Raw genomic sequence first — 13,758 nt, forward strand, 5'->3', positions numbered from 1 at the left:
TTTAAAATAAATTTTTATTAAAAATATTTTTGAAATTGTTTAAAATTTTTTAGTCGTTTCTGAAACAGTGAGCTAATTGTAATTAGTTATTTCTTTGTGTTGCCTCGTTTTAATGTTATTTTTCGGAGGTGTGGGTGAAGATGCTGGGTCTTTTCTATTTTCATTTTCCAAATAATGCGTATTTATGAGTAAACAATGAAATTATATTTACTTTTTCTCTGTCAATATTTGCATGCAATTAATTTTCCCAGCCCGGGAAGCAGGAAGCAGGAGGCAGAAGGTTGGAGAAAACTGGGGGCCACCATCACATCACCATGAGGGGCGAGCAGTGAAAAATCAAAACGAAGCCAAGCATGGAGCGAGGGCAAAGTGCCGTAACGTGTGCAGGGAGCACTTTCCATGGACCCGACTCCAGGACGTCCCATTACCCAAGAACCCAAGTACCCAAAACACCCAGCCAAACCCCCACCCCAGGGTCTGCCGCAATTTACTTTAAAAGTATTGCTAACGAAGGAATCGAAGACGAGTGGCTGGCATCTAGTCCTTTGTTGTTGGAGGTCCTGTTATTATTGTATCTGACGCTGATGATGGGCGATGATAACGAGATACTCGGCTCCGCTTCGCTCTGTGCTCCGGAGAAGTTTGCCAAGTTGCCGGGCTTCCTTAGGGCGCATCCTTTGTGGTCGGTCGGGTCGTGGCAGGACCTCTTGCCGGAAAGTTCTGGCTAATGCCAGCCGCATTTCACCTTCCCTTGGTTGCCCGCCAAAAAAGTTCGTTTTGCATGCTTTCGACTTTTTTAATTAAATCTTCGAGCAGAAGACAAATAGAATTGGCTAAAGTGCGGCCGAAATATTGGGAAATGTTGGCTAAAAGGGAGAGGGCTGCACTCCGCAATATCCCCCTCCTGAAAAATGAAGCCATTAAACCACATCCAACTCGTTTCGTTTAATGGCCCGGCCGTTTAAATTTTCAGGCCTCGTCGAAATAATAACAAGAAAGGGATCTTTGGATTCGCTTGGCTTGATTTTATGTTATCAAAAATATTTTCAGGCACTTGAATTAATTTATAGCTCCACTACGTACTCCCCTTCGAAAAGGCTAAATATCATTGTTCTTCAGGAAAGGGGGCTTTATCAGATATGCCTCTAATCAGAAGCGGAACAAAGGAAGCTAAAAAGATTTTTGTTTTTAATCAAATTTATTAACGAATAAAAATCTTAAAGCTATAGCTTATTATTTATTTATTTTTTTTTATTTTATAGTTAAAGTATTTTTAGACTACGCCTCTGTTTTCAACCAAATAAATGTTCTAAGCGCAAAAAATTGTAAATCAATATTTATTGTAATGGGCTTGGTTTCAACATATAAACGTGCTACGAATAATAGGGTAGGCCTCTAAAAAAACTGATAAATATTTACTAAAACTAATAATATTTGTAACGCAAGTAATAGATTAAACTTTAAAATGACTTTATAAGAAGTATATCTAGATTGCATTTTTAACTAGGATAAAATATTATTTTATTAGTTTTGAAAATTGGCCTTGGATTACAATTTTTAAAGCTTTATCTTCGTCTTAAGTGTATATATTTTATCACGTTTTTATTAATTTCTAGAGAGCATCAAATATTTGACTTGTTAAATTGTGTTACTTTCTATTCCCATTTTTTTGACATTTTTTGGGGGGTTGGCTTTGTGTGCGGTTTTGCCTTTCGCGCTTATGTCGTAAAATTTATGACACGAAATGTTTTGGCATTACTTTCGGACGGTTTATCTGCGGCCATGTAGCACTCACAAAGGTGGGCGGCCTGTTAGGTAGGCGTGGCATGTGGTTGTGCCCGGCCCTTCCTGGCTTGTTATTCTCGATTTGGGACAAACATAAAAAACAGCGACCATATTTATTTATACTATACTATGGTGCATACATCCGTACAAGTATTTGTATGTGAATATGAAAATTTTTAGATTTATGCTCGGAAATTTGCATTTTTTCCGTTCGTCCTGCTGCTTTGAATTGTTTGGGTTTGAGGCATCGGAAGGGATTGGGTTTCGGAGATTTCCATGGATTTTGCGGGGCGGCCATCGTCGTCGGTTAGCCATTTATCAACTACTTCGCTTCGAAGGCAACTTTGGGGCCAAAACATAAAATTGCACTTATGCAGCGCCAATCTAGCCATAACCAACCAGCCATAACCAAAGCCCAGCCAAGTGCATGTGGGTTCCTTCCTCGTCCTTCGTCCTGGCATCCTTTTGGGACACGGAATAGGGAAAAACTATTCTCGCACATCTTTGGTTTGGTTGTTTTTTTTTCTCCTTTGCCGGAGACTGACGGAGAGTGTAGTTTTGTGGGTACATCCCATCCCCGGAACACAGATCCTGGATCCTGGATCCCGAATGACTGGAAGCCGCATAAATTGCTTTAGCACCAAAGGGATTTGTGTCAAAATCAGACCAAAACAGCCAGCCCAAAGACAAGAAGCCTTCACTCCGTTTATTCGGTTTGGTGTCTATGCGAAATAGAAGAAGTCTGTTCGTATTTATGATGAAGAAGCCATTCCCTTCAAAGGAGTTTCCTGGAAAACAGCATCATTCATGGGAGAACAAGAAGCACTCTGTACAAAAGGGGCGCCATAGATACTGGATCTAGTATTTCTAAACCGAAACTAGAACACTCAACCGTATTGTAATTCCCATTCAATCTTATTAGTTTGTTTTCCTCGCAAGCTTTAAGAAAAACCCCTGAAATAAAATAACATATTCCCTTTATTTTGGCAACTCAGCCAAGTTCATTAGAAATGTATGAGACCCTCGCTAATGGCTTCCAGCAGAAAAGGGAATCCATGGCAAAGTTTTGCCTTAATTTTAAGCATTTTGTGTTGCTTCTCCGGGCAGAAAGTTTTTCCGCTTCAATGGGCGGAGGCACAAAAAGCGGCGCCCCTCCACATATGGGCGGATACGTATCCGGATCCGGATATACACACCTACATACGTGCGTATGTGTACGTATATGGGATCTTGTGGTTGTGTGGGTGGTGTGGCAGCCATATTACGCTCTAGCAAATCAGCTTACAACTTAAATTGAGGCACTTTCGTTTAGCTTCACTTTGCATGGTCGCTCCTTTGCCGCACATATCCTTGAGTGCCTTTGGCAGAAAGGCCTCTGCAAAACGGATCTGGAGCAGGAGCTGTGTGGAGTTGAAAGGAAGCAAACAAACCGCCAGTGGCACAATTTAGTTCCTCAGGGAAAATGCTAAAGTTTTCCCTGTTGTTGTTGCAATTTCTTGCTTTTTTTTGGGCTGGTCCGAGAGCGGAGGCAAAAAGAACTTTTCACTTGCTCTATTTACCAGAATATTTCCTCAGCTTTATGTATACATATATAGAAATAAATCAAGGGATTTTCGGGATTTTGGTTTTTTTGGTTCTTTGTGCTTGGTTTGGTTTCGTTTCGCTCATTGCTTTTCCTATGCCGCCATCCACCGCTTTTCCCAGCCCATTTTCCGACATATGAGCTGCTCCCGACGGGGCATTAGTTTGGAAAATTGTTTAGTCCACCGCAGGCCTAAGCAACAACTTGTTGTGGTTTTCCTTGCCGAACTGTGGCCAACAGCAGTTATACAAATACAATGCAATTAGGGCCGATTTTCTGTTCCATGAATCAAAAAAGTTTTATTTACTCAAAAATTAAATGGGATGCCAGTTGATTTGAATCCTTCCGTGGCCGAAGCAGACTTGGCCATAAAAGTGACTCCCGAAAATCAAGTACATTACACTAATTAGCGACTTGGAGCGTTAACTGTAGAATTGATTCGATCCGATAGTGCTTAGTGTTAATTAGGGTTGTTGGTTTTTGAAAAAATATCGTATTGATGATATTTGCTGTGAAAAAAATATCAATCGCTAATATTCAGAAATATCACCAAAAAAAATCGATATATCGAGTATTTTCGATATTTTTTATAGTCAGCTAAATTTGAAAAAAGGTTATTTTTAAATTTAAAAAAAGGTTTTAATATGTGTTTTCATCCGCCATGAACTGCAAATAAGACATATTTTTTTATTTAAAAAGTGAATTGAAAAAACAACAAATATTTATACCCACTTATTTATACCCAAAGTTGCTTGAGACTTTTATTTAAGTTCTTTGAAATAAAAAATAACAAAATTATTAAGGACATTGTATTCAAATTTATTTATAAAAAAAACTTAATACAAAAAAAAAAGTTTCATGGAATTCATGGAATATGTACTTAATAATGCTAATTACTTAATTCTCTTATTTAATGCTCTTAATTACTCTTAATTACAAAATAAATCTTTCTTCAATGATTTAAAAAAAACTCTTTCGGTTATATGCTGGTCTGTCATTCGACTGCGGGAGTCACAGACAATACATTTAATGGCAGAAGCCAACCGTTCAGATGGAACCGAACTTCCAGGCGTGATAAGAAAACTTAAAGCAACCTTCGCTAGCATCGGCATCGTTGAAATTTGTGAGTTCCAGAATTCCAACGGATTTGTCTCCCAACTACAAAATGGCATACTCAAGTAAACCTGCATTTCCTTTCTTTCGCAACAAATATCGGAGAACACCAACTCAAAAATATTATTATCGACTATTTTTGCCCAAAAAATATCACGATAATAATATTTTTTTAAGAGAAAATATATCGATATATCGATATTTTGATATATTTCCGACATCCCTAGTGTTAATTAAAGCAACATTTGCTGCACAGCTTTCGGTTAATCAAGCGAAAAGCCAACAGGAGCGACAGGAGCAAGCACAAGGATCTGTACATTATTGATAATTTGCCGCATGTCGAGTCGTGTTTAATTAGGACTGTAAGTGGGGAGCCCTGCTCCACCGCACCCACTGCCAAGATATGTCTTTGATGTTGGCGAAATGTCCTTTGGCAAATGCGGTTAATTAAATGTACTCACATATTAGCAGCAGTATTTCAAATATTTTATTTGGCATCTGTCGTTGCTGATGGTGACGTTTCTGCAAGGAACATCTGAAAATTAGCAGGAAAATTACTTTTACGGAAAATGTGACAGCTATCGAATGACAAAAAGTTGAAATTGGAAAATTACAAAGGACGTTCGGTGTCCGGCCGAGTGGAAAATACGTTTCAAAGAGTTTCCGAGTTCAATGGAAATTGCGTAAAATGTCGAAATGAGGTTCTGGCACAGCAGGCATGGATATGAATATGAAATGGAAAACGAACCTGCTCCTCCTACAATTTTTCAGATTTCCGAAAAGGCTGCAGCCTGCAGGGCATTAAAACTAATTAGTTTGTAATTGAATCTGTTCCTGACCAAAGCCTTAGTACAGAGGAACCGAAAGCGGTATCTCTGGCAACAGTGCGTATGAGTAACAAAGGCATTGCAAATGCATTCGCCTGCAGCTTTGAAATATTGTGTTACTATCATTTCTCTGAAAATGAATATAGCTCTATGAATGGGGCTAAATGGGACCTAAACCCACCTTTTATGAACTATTAAGCCATTTAAAATATTTACCTTAAAGCCCGTGATGGATATTAAATCCATCGCGATAACGAAATCGAATTAAGTGCAAATTTTCAACTCTGGCCCGTGTCTAATGGCGACAGACAAACGAATAAATGGAATAAATCAAATATGTCCCCTGGCCGCCAAATGCTGTTCAAATCAAACTGACTGTCGGCCAGCATTTGACATTTAATTAAATAAGAGTCGCAGTTGGCCATGCTGGAATGTGGGTTGTGGACTAAATATATATACCATAGAGAGCTACAGAGGTGGTGGTATCCTGTGAGCCTTCCTCCGTTGACGAGGGGAAGAGTAAGTGCATAACTTTTCCACCTACATTTTTCGAGCATGTTGCCCTTTTTGTTTATTTGCGGAACTTTTTTCATTTTCATTTATTTGCCATGCTGGTCACAGCTGCGTGAGTGCGCACTTCCTTCGCAATATTTCCTTTTTTTGCCACGGTTTCTCCTGGCTGCCTTTGCTTTGTGACAGCTCATAAAATGTGAGCGACACGCATTAAAAGTGTATGCCTCTAAGTAGCGGGCAGGGGTACTAAGGGGGCGTTGGATTTGACACTGAAGAATGGCCTTTGGGGCCAGTGTTGCGCTCCTGTTTTACTACAGGTCCTGGGTTCTGCTCTGTTTGGCTCCGGGCCAGGGACGGGGCCATATTATGATGAGCCGGCAAAGAGCAATATGAAAATGAGGAAAAACATTGCACACTGGCGCCGCGGGCTGGCATGGAAGGTCCTTCTGCCCCCACCAAGATATTTCTTAATAAGCAGAAGAGCCTGCATGCCCACGGACCGGTGGCTGGGTGCGGAGCTAATGTCGTCTATAAAAGCGGATTGAACACCTAAATAGTCCAGGCATTTATTTAATTGAAATCTGTGCGAGAGCCCATTAAATGTTTGCTCATTTATCACAGGCACGGGCAGGAATATTAAATTTGCTCAAGATTATCCAAATGTTTGTACACATTCCAAGGACAATAGCCCGAAGGATGCTCAAGCTCCACAATGGAAATTAAAGCTGGCTGGAAAATGCTTTGATTGAGGAATGTTTTTTGAGATTTTATTAAATTATGGAAGTACGAGCCAGAGCCTGAGGGTTATCCTAACTTATGAAAACTTTGAAGGACTCGTGATGCATACTTTGGTAGCTTAACATAACAATTACAAATAATTGCCACTGTTAAATGGCGCCTTAATTTTCCATTTAATTATATGGCCCCATAACGATCTGTAAACACTCATCCCGGCTCATCCCACATCCTCGCCAGTCGGACTTTATTTTATATTAATTATCGCGCTATTGAAAGACGGGGATTTTTGGTATTTTATTTTATTTCATGCATATTTGTCTGACTGGCCGACTGCTTTTTTCTACTTTTTGGGTTTTTTATTTGCATTGCATGTCCCGGCAGCCATTTTGTGCGCAATTAAATTGCGTAAGCGTTTATTGCCCCCGGGTGTATATGGATTTTATATTTGTATATTATGCTTTCAACGTTTTTATTTTTATTTTTAATTGGTTTGGTTGCCGTTGGATTTGTACTTTTTGTTGTTGTTTTTTTCGGGCCTTTTAATGAGCCAGTTGCCATGCAGCATTAATGGCTAAAGGCCCACACTCTTAAAAACGCTCTTAAAAAAAGTAAAATCCCACCCATGCACAGTACAAAGCGAAACCGTTTTTAAATGAAGTGTTGCTTCATTAAATATGAAAATTAATGCTATTTATTTTGATTAAAAATTCATTTTCTAAAATTTATCCAATAGTCGGGTGCATCCATGCATAAAAATTCGCACATAATGTCGGCAATCATTTTCGAAGTTTGATTTGCTTATCGAAGCGAAAGGAAATGCGCACAAAGAAGATCCATAAAAAAAGTATCTTTACTAAAGCCTTACTTTACCAAATTTTATTTCCAGCATTTACATCAAGTTTCGGCATCATCACCTTAATTTTTGTGAGTCACATTCGACGCAAAGTTTATGCGAAAAACTTCAAATGACCTAACTTTGTGATGTAAATTTTGTCGGCTTCCCCTCGAAAAAGGGTGAAACATTAATCAAAAACCCAGCCTGGTGGTAGAAGCCCTTCATAAAAATTCAAATAAAATTTAAGGAATTTAAAGCATTGACAATTTTCAGTTCGGAGCTGCCAGGGATACGGTTTTATGATGCGTGAACCATTAAAAATCATATATAAAATTTCCCTTTGAGATCCAATGCAATCCCCGAACCCAATTGAGTAACCAAAGCCCTAATAGGGCCCACGGCGCTGTGGCTATATGTATCTGACAACTGTCACCAGCTCGGCTCTTTCGTGCCCCTGCTACATAAAGTGGCTGCCTCATCAACTGCAGAAGGCGCAACCCTTTGCCCACCCTTTTTATATAACATTTTTTTTTTTGATTTCCGTCGAAGCACAACCCCCGCCTGATTATCAAATGCGAAACTAGATTTTCGAAACTTGCTTTTATGTTTATGTTTAAATTTAGACTTATCTCCCTTTGGCTGCGAGTTCCGAGCTAATAACAAAAGGGAGATTTAAATTTTTGGTTGTTAATGTTTTTCTGTTTTCCTTTTTTCGGCAATGGCTGTCCCTTTTATGCCAGGAGTCGTCCTGGTTCACGTTGTGGTTCCTGATGCCTGATGCTCCTGCAAATAATATGCTGATGGTGCGGCTTGCTGTGTAATTTTCCTTCAGCATCGGAGATTCTGTTTAAACTCAGAGTAGGACAGTGGAAGAGATTGGAGAAATAAACAAGAAATAATGGGTTTTGAAAATAAATAATAAGAGTAGAATAGTATATGGCAATTTTAAATTACTTATTTATTTTCATTAATGATATAACTATCTATTGTTTTTTTCTTTATTTATATCCTGTAGAGTCCACTGTCCAAATCCATGCCAAAGCTAATTAAATTCAGTTCATAGCCTCGTTATGCTCCGCCTCGCTTCGCCTGGTGTTTCATATTTCTTCTCGAGCTTTCTCTCTATTCAATATATTATTATGTATTCCGGTTAGTTGATATTCTCACGGTGTGAGTGTAGTTTCATCTGCAGCTGCTGCACATTCCACCCACTCACCACCCACTGCGCTTTGTCAGGGCAGAAGGCAAGGAAAAATATTTAAAAGGTATTCCAGTGTAGACCACATAGAAGTACACGAAATGGGTGGAAATGCACACACAGACACGGTGGGAGTACACCTACGAACGGCTGGTGGGTGGTGGTGGCCCTGGGAAGACCTCCCGCTCGCCACCCCCAACTGTCCCCCGCTGCTCTCTCTGCTGTAATCACGTTGCTGCACAACGTCGACGTTTACTTTTTGACTGCCAGAGGCAATTGCTTTATTAAGAGTTTCTGCTCTACTTGATACAAGGCACCATCCGCCCTCCATCCCTGGCCTTGGCACTTGGGACCACTCTTCTTACACATTTGCACCCTGAAAATGGCTGTCTGTTTGCGCAAGTGTGTGTGTCTGCGTTGGTAAAGCTTAATCTTACTTAGTTAACTTTAAATTAAATCTTGATATTCACATATCGTTGGCCCAGCCCTCCGCTCCCATACCTCAGCCTTGCAAAGTCCTCCTGTGGCTCAGTGGGTGGTGGGTGTTGTTTTAATGTCCATGTGTGTGCCCCTGTGTTTGTGTGCAGGATGCCAATTTTAATGTGGCCTCGTGTTCACCCTTCCCGGCATGGCTCGACCAACTCATGTTTTTGCCATCAGGCAGACAATTTCACATTTTATTTTCTTTTATTTTTTACAATACATGTGGGCATTATTAGTGCCAGTGTGTGTTTGTCTGCGAGTATGTGTTCGTGGACGGTAACCATAGAAATTTTATTTTAATATTTTTTTAATGAGCATGCTAAAAATTTAATACATTTTCCATGCTGGCGGTGTCAGTTCTTTTTCACATTTTCCGCTACACTTTCTTTTTATTTTTGTTTGTGGTCCACTAATGGCTGGCAAGGACTTGAAATTAAACTTAATGTTAATTATATTAATCACATTTTAGGTACAGAGTTTTGTACATAAAAAGTTTAAGGTTGTGGCTGGTTTTTAGTTCTTGAATACTTTTCATGGTCGGTTCAGAGGGCATCAAATATTCATACACTCTTCCGACCATTCGTTTCATTTTATTTTAATTTGTGTTTTTGAGGTTTTTGCATTTTTATAACATTCTCGCATTTCCAGCATATTTTCCTACGGATTCCTCTGCGTGGGGCTGTGTGGGGGAGTGTGTTTGGATTTTTGGAACCCTGCTCAGGTTTTCGAGGCTTTTCGGTTAATACAAAGTTTTGGTCCAACAATTTCTGCTCACCGACCGTTGGCCTGGCATGTGAGTTGTTTAAACTTTAATCGTTTTTTTTTAACATGATATAGAAATCCAAAAAGTTTCACAAAATAAAGTGTGGAAATGTGTAGAAGGAAAGCAAACGCAATTACATATTCAGTGCAAGGAAGTGTAAACCTTATTTTAATTATGTTATGGCCACTTATTTTGTATTTGAAATAAAACCCAATTCCCTAGGGCTTGTAATATTAAGTGTTATGATCGAAATGTATACGGTTAAAAAACTGGTTTTTGTATATTTAAGGGGTTATATACAGTTGTACCGCGCAAAAATATGCATTTTTATCGATTTTTTTTTGACACCATAGAAAATATTTATGAAAAATGTTTTACCGACGTTGTTTAGTACATGTTTCTGGGTACTTAATTAAATTTTTTCATAAAAAAATATTACATAACAAAAATGTTATAGCCGAATTCCCGGATCGTCTTTTTTCGATGGTGTCTTGCGGTGGACATGATTTCTCGAAAACGGTTCATCCGAAATCCAAAATTCAAAAAAGTTTAGTTAGTATATTGTATTGTCTAGTCCGTGAACGAGGGATTTTTAAAAATTTTGATTACAAAAAAAATGGCGACGTTTTTAACAAAAAATGTACTTTTTCAAGGTATAAGATTTTTGTTTTTTGTGCTTTAAAAAAGGAGTTTTCAAAAAAATTGAAAATCCCTCGTTCACGGACTAGCTAATATCATAATAAATAAGTGGTTAAAATTTGGTGTTGATCGGATTAGTAGTTTCTTAGTAATCGTGTCCACCGCAAAGGTAATTTCCCAAAAAAAAAAGATTCTGAGATAATCGCGTTTAAAGTTTCAAGTTTGTTCAAGTTTTATATGCAGATAGAGCGCTATAAATAGCTACAGCTTCGGTTGCAATGCTCCGATCGTTATGAATTTTTGTGAGAGTATTCCCAATAGAATATACTTAAAGAATATGCAATAAAAAAAAATCGATTTTTTCATATATCACAACTGTATATAACCCCTTAATTAGAGCACTAATTCGGAATAGACAGAGTCTTCTTCAATTTCATTATTTAATCTTATACCTTTAACAATATTAAGAGTGTCCTTATCCCCTCTAGAATACTTGTTGAAATTGTGTTAAGTATAATATTCCTTTCAAGCAAAGCTTTTGCAATTGTCTTTAATTGAATGAAACGGCTTTTCCAGATCAGCACATTGGTGGTTCGGCTCTTTCTTTATTTTTTCCACCTTTCCTGGTATTTTCTTTGAAATGTCAGACTGCGATAGCGAATGTCTCACTCGATTGGGCTAAGTCCGTGCGATTCCTGACAGCCTGGGGGATTGGAGTATTGTATCCTGCCCGGCTTAGCGCCATCTCAGAGGCAGAGGCATTACACTAAAACCATTTAATTGACACATCGATTGGGAAGAGCGGGCTATGGGTGGCGGAGAAAGTAACACCTATTGGAGGACCATTGTTAACATAGACGAGGCTTTCGTCCTGCCTCGCCACACACACTGACGACTCTATGCTGCAGTTTTTATTTTCCATTTTTATTCCATTTTTTTTTTTAGAAGTTGAAAGCAATTTCTTCAATGGCTGCAAATTTGTTGGCAACAATTTGAAACGCTCATTTGCCGAGGCATTCAGAGTCCGCCTTTGAAGCTGCAAGTGAAAGCTGGAGAAAGGAAAATGGGATGTGGGGAAAATGGGGAAAAAGGAAACGGGAAACTAGAAAATGGCAAACGGTGAAGAGGAAAAGTAAGTGAACCTGCCGTGCCATAGTGAATTGTAATGCAATGGCAATCGGAATCAGAATCGGAATGCGAATCAGAACGAGACACGGGGCACGGGGCATGGGGCATAGGGCAGAGTGGGAATGAGTCACGTAGCTGCTACACTGTGGCACCCGGAGTGGGTGTGCAATTTCTTGTAAAAGTGCTCAATGAATCGAAATTAATTAGTAAGGGAAGCTGGCACAAACCGACAAAGCACAAAGGCAGCTGGCAAAACACACAAAAAATAAAAGGCAACGGCAGACAGTCGTTGGGAAAGCTGCAACAATTTGTAACCTGAAGGAAACCGACTTGAAGCAAGCAAATAACGAAGGACGAAAAATTAAGATTTCCTTTTTATTATAACCATTTTTTCTCCACCGCCTCCAACTCCTCCCCGTCCAGTGTCGCCCTTCTAAGTATTTCTTTTTCAAGTTGGCTTTGGCTCGGTTTCTCTGGGTCTTGGGTTTTGGGTCTCTGGGTTTGAGGACATTTTACACATTGCCAGGCGCTTTGAAGTGTGGAAATTTAATTAAATTCAACTGGCGAAGGACAAAAAAAAAATGGAGAAAAAACGAAATAAACTAGGCGAAAACCAGGGGGAGGAGGGTGCTGCGTGTGCTAGAAATTCGCACTTAATTAGAAATGCGATTACCGGGTCTTAGCTGCTGACTTGTGCACTCTTTTCCCGGCTTGCCACTTTTAACCGAAAGTAAATTAAATTCTTTTGGCCCTCCACATCCTTGCCAAGGACAGTAATCGCACATATTTTCGCTTTAAGCTTTCCCCACTTTCCGGAGCCTTTCGAAATATGTTTTTCTCATTTTTTTATGGACTGTCAAAACAACTCGCAATCCGGAAATTCATTTCCAGCGGCAACTGCCACAAAATGAACCCCAAGAAGGCAATTCAAAAACTTATTTATTTGCATACTTTAACGAGATTTTCCATGGCAATCAGCTAGTTTAAAAAAAGGAATATATATGTAGAGAGATGTGGGTTGAGGATTCTGGACAACAACAATTATTGTCAATGGCTGGCAAACATCCTGTGTAGCATTAAAAACTTGTGGTCGACTGCCTTCGAGGGCTTCCGTCTCAAAACTGTTATTACTTCTATTCCAGCCTGTGGTATTTTCTTATCCTGGGCTTTAATTGGAAGCCCGAAAATGGGCAGAAGTCCTTTATTCGGCCAACAGTTTGCAGATGGCCGGGAACGGGCAAAGTTATTCGGCAGCAATCTAAATTACTAATGGCAGTAACTAGCGAAGTCTGTCGGGGCCCTTCATATGACCCGGACGGAGTCCTGGGGCTCCGCTTGTAGTCTTCATCTCCAGAGTCCTCAGGACACGGCCAAGAGGCACTTATTTTTATTAACTTTTCGGGCAATGAGTGCACTTGAAAGCGGGTTTTGTATACACGACTGACGGTTGTCATGTATATGTTTCCACTTTTTCCCCTTGCAGTTGCAAATTATAAACAGAGCTTAAATGTATAAGCTAACCTTTTTTTTTGAGTTTCCCGTAAATCTATGCTCGCCTTTGGCAAATGGAACATTTCATATTGTTGATTTGGCTGTCAAAATTGTCTAGTAAGCGAAATGCTTCGGTTGCAAACAAAAATCATGCCTCATATCAATGCAACTTTTTGGCTGACTCTGGCAAAAAGCCCCACCAGGTAACTTCGACGGTAATGGGAACATAAAAGGTAGCTACCCATTTATTAGAGGAGGTTTTGAAGGAGTCTACATTCTATTCCAATTTCTATAATAAGTTACAGGTTACTTACGAACATATGAGTATTCTTGTGAAAGATCCTTTTTATATTTGTGAGTCCCCACCTTTGCAAAGCTTTGGTATCAAATATTCGAGACATTTTTATTCCCATCTGGCAGATGAAAGCCAAAACTCGTAGGGACCCGGTCCCATTTGTGTGTGGATTTTCCACCGCCCATTCTGCCGACAAAATCGGCTGGCAAAAAGCTGAAATTGAAAACTCAAAGTACACGGCATGATGCTTCTATGGCCATAATGTGCGCCACTGACATGCATATGTGCGGAAAACGAGTGCCTGTGTGTGTGTGCAAAGAGGTTGTGTGTCTGTGCTGTGTGGCAGGCCAACAAACATTCAATTAAAG

This window comes from Drosophila bipectinata, chromosome 2L, assembly GCF_030179905.1.
Source record: "Drosophila bipectinata strain 14024-0381.07 chromosome 2L, DbipHiC1v2, whole genome shotgun sequence".
NCBI lineage: Eukaryota > Metazoa > Arthropoda > Insecta > Diptera > Drosophilidae > Drosophila > Drosophila bipectinata.